The sequence below is a fragment of the Macrobrachium nipponense genome, chromosome 2 (genome assembly GCF_015104395.2).
Source record: "Macrobrachium nipponense isolate FS-2020 chromosome 2, ASM1510439v2, whole genome shotgun sequence".
Classification (NCBI taxonomy): domain Eukaryota; kingdom Metazoa; phylum Arthropoda; class Malacostraca; order Decapoda; family Palaemonidae; genus Macrobrachium; species Macrobrachium nipponense.
The window spans coordinates 150,270,572-150,274,985 of record NC_087201.1 but is presented as its reverse complement, the minus strand read 5'-3'; positions in this window follow the sequence as shown (position 1 = coordinate 150,274,985).

Sequence of the window (4,414 nt, the reverse complement as noted above, 5' to 3'; positions counted from 1 at the left end):
TTTTTCTATCATCGATGCAATTAAATAATATTTAGGAGGAGTAAAATTATTATTATTCTTTGAAACATTGACATAAATGCGTTTATAAAAATGAAGAAAAACATATGGACAATTATTATCATTATTATTAAAGTTGTAATAATAATAAAAAAAAGTTTTGGCAAATTATACAATATTTTATAAAATATTTTTATATATACCGGTAGAACCAAATCCTCCCTTTCCTCTTGTATTATTTCCCCTTTTATCATCGTCGTCATTATTATTATTCTCACCACCACCACCATCACCACCACCACTACTACTACTACTACTACTACTCTCTTCTTTTAATACTAAATCGGGACAAGTAGTTTGACATAACCTCGCATTAGCTAAAAGAGCGCCCGGTTTTATTACAACAGTCTTGTTTTGGGATGTATTCATTAAAATTAATTTATTCGCTACATTTTTTAATCTAATAGATTGTTTAGCTAATGTTTTATCTATATTAAAATATACATTTTTTTATCATTTTTACGTAAAGAAATTTTTTTCTTTACGATATACGGATATTCCTGTACAGAATTAGGAAGTAAAACAATCTCTCGATGATTTGTATTATAAATTTTTTCCATTTTGATCTTTTATTTTAAAAAAAAACTATACCTTACATATATATTATATATATATATACGTATATTTTTTTTTATAAAAAAATTATGAATGACGATTATATTTACGTATTAATTGTTGAAGTTCGCGTAATAATAAATTATCTTCACCATCATCGTTATTATTATTAACTTTTTTCAATCCGTCATCATTTTTATAATAAAAATTATTATTATTATTAGACATTTTCATTCCATCATTATTATCATTAGACGTTTTTATTCCATGTCTTTTTAAAATGGCTTGCACTTCATCATCAACTCGCTTAATTTTTTGATTCGACGATATATTGGCAAATGGTGGCGAAGGAAATTCGGGTAGCGAACTTAATAAATTTTCTATCGTTGTGACAATTTCACTCCATATACCCGGGGGGAAAGATTCATTATTATTATTACTATTTTGAATTCGATCCAATTCTATTTCCGGTAGTGTTTCTGGAATATTATCATTAAAAGTAAATAAATTACTTATATTTATCGGAGACGTTATCGTCGTCGTCGTTAAATCTCTGGTAAATGTCGAATAGATAAAAAACCATTTTCATCATCATCATCATTAGAAGTAGAAGGAAGAGGAATAGTAGTATTTTTTGAATTCATATTTTTTATTTATTCAAATAGTTTTACCTGTAAATGTACCGATAAATGTAACTGTATTCGTATCTTCATTACAAATGAGATATATAAATGGTCTATTTAATAAAAGTCGGGGGGGCCACCATCCATCATATAACAATGCGCGCTAGATCGTATACATGTACCCCTTTCGTCATTTTTAATTTCTACAATGCCTTCGTAATTCACATTTTCGATCACACGTTGGTTATTTTTAAACATTTTATTAATAAACATTGGCGTTTCTATCAAACGCTTGCATTTCGGGTATATGTGAAAATGTTTGATTAAAAACTATATTTAACTTTGTGAATAAATTTGGGCATAGTAATACCGGAAAATGATTGATACGATCCATGTTTACGCATTACGTCTATAATTTGATATAGACTTGCTTGTGGCAATATGTTTTCTACTAATGCGCGTGGCGTAACTATCTCATGGGGAAGAATGACAAACATACTATTACGATCACTTCGGTAAGGTATTTGATACACTTTACAATCTAATGGTCCAAACATTAGAGACACACATTTAATCCGGCACTCTTTTATATAATGCATCATATCAATGTGAAACGATTCTTCAGGAGGGCCAGTATGGAAAAGCTCAGGTTTGGTACAACCTGGATTAAATTTATAAAACCATTTATCGTCAAATCTTGATCGACAGAAAAATGAATATCTAGCTGAAGGAATACTATCTAAAACTGTATCCCCCGACCATCCCCGTTCCTCCAGCCAATTCATTTATCTTTCTAAATCATTTACATTAGTAGGTTTAGTAAAAATATCAAAAATGACGTGTTTACCGAGTTTTTGTTTTACCTTGTATACATAATCCGCATCGATACTATGATTCTCCGGTACGAATACCAATACGATATGTTGAAAATTGTCAGTCGCGAGCTCGGCATCGAGTAACTCAAAAGTGCCACGTCTATCAAGTTCTAGTTGAGTGTTATCACTAGTGGCTAAAGATACCGTTTTAACTAAATTTAAAATACTTTGACCGTCTAAAATTGTATCAGACGTATCATGATTGGGAATATTGGTAAATAATTGAAATAATAATTTGTTATACAAGTTGTGTTCGTCTTATTCACCACCGCCACCGCCGCCGCTTTGATCTTATTCATTGTCGCTTTTTTGATTGAAAAATGAAAATTGTCTTCATTTATTTTTGTTTGGAAATTAAAAAAATTATTTTTTAAAAATTTGTAATATCGTGCCTAATAAATGTGTACTAATAATAATTACTATTATTATTTTATCACTACAGATCAGTTTTTTTTTTTCTCTCAATTAATTAATCGTCATATAACAACAACAGCAGCAGCAGCAGCAGCATCAGCAGCGACAGTAGTAGTAATAGTAATAGTAGTAGTAGTAGTAGTAGCGTACATTTTTTTTTTAAAACCCTTTCTCATTTTAGAATGTGCAATTGAAAACTATTACTACTACTACTTTTTTTTTTCTCTCGAACTATATATATATATAGATATATATCTTTTTTTGCAAATAATAATAAATACAACAATGTTTATCATCATCATCATCTCATTATTATTATTATTTTTTATTATTATTCCTATTATTTTTTTTTTATTTAAAAAAATAAAAAAAGAATCGATTCTTCTTCTTAATTAAAAAAAGATAAGATAACCAATGACAAAAAGGGATGAAATTAAAAGGTTTTATACCAAGAAAATGAAAAGATATATTAAAAATATAACAAAGGGTATGGGAATAGTTTTTAGATAAAAATGGTTATAATTACATTTTGAAAATAATATTAGCATCAATTAGTATTTCACACGGAGATATATGCGAAATTATCGACTTGTTCGCTTTACATATCATTCCTTTAATGAAAGAATGTCATCATCATCGTCGTCATCATAGTCGTCGTCGTCGTCGTCGTCCTAAATTTTCTATTCGACGACGAAAATCATCATCATCGCCGTTGCTCTTAGATAGGCAAAATACGGGAAAATCTATACAAAAAACGTCTTTTTTCGAGATGATGATGATGATAATAATAATAATAATACCGTCACGGAATTGATAAAAATGTTAAATTTTAAAAAAGATTCACATTTTCAAATTTTTTTATACAAGTTTTTTAAAAAAAAGTATAAAATGCGTAGCGAAATCAGCACAAATGTTTTTGAAAAACCATCATAAAATTATTTGCTCATTTGAAGATGAACAATATTACATTATTTTCGAACATAAAATTCGGAATAATAATAATAATTAATTTTTTTCATTTCATTTTAACATCGTCGAGGATAGAATCCACCGTTCGGGTATATTCGTAAATTAAATTGAACAAACCCTTTTCGATTATATGAAGACGGAGGAGTTTTGTCAGGTTTTTTATTTTCATCACGTTATCATCATCATCATCATCCATGATTATTTCATCATCATCATCATTACCGTGTAACAACGGTTCGGAAATAAAACTGTCGGAAAAATATTCGAAAAGATCTTCTAGCTCGTAAGTGGAAGGGCTGTATGGGGCAATGTTGGGAGGATAAAGGTGTAAGTAAATTAAATAACTGTCGGAAAACCCCACGACCTTTTTGCGAAATTGTTCCAACAAGTCGTCGTCGTCGTCATTGTTGTTGTTGTTGTTGTTTGCCAAAAGGCTTTTTATAAGGTAGTACGCTTGAAAACGATGATTATTATACGATATTAACACGACATTTTCCGGTAGATATTCGATGAATTGCGATAATCCTTCTGTTAAAGAAACGGCGGCAGTGGTGGCGGTGGCGGCGGCTTTCTGGCTCAACAACGCGACGTTCTTTAATCTATTATTATTATTATTATTCGATTTTAACGACGACGACGATGATGATGATGACGATGATGGTGGCGATGGTGGTGGTGGTGGCTTAATGTGAATGGAAAAGTAATCACTTTTTCTTTTTAATATCATCTTGGCGGAATGTTAGTTGAACAATATCACCGTCTTCATCTGTAAAATATTATTAAAAAAAAAAAAACCTGTAACTTTTATTTTTTAAGATAATAATAATAATTAATAATGTACTAGTCGTAGATAGATGATGAAAATTTTTTTTGTCTGTTTGTTTGGGCTCACTTACTTACTTACTTACTTACCCCAAGAAG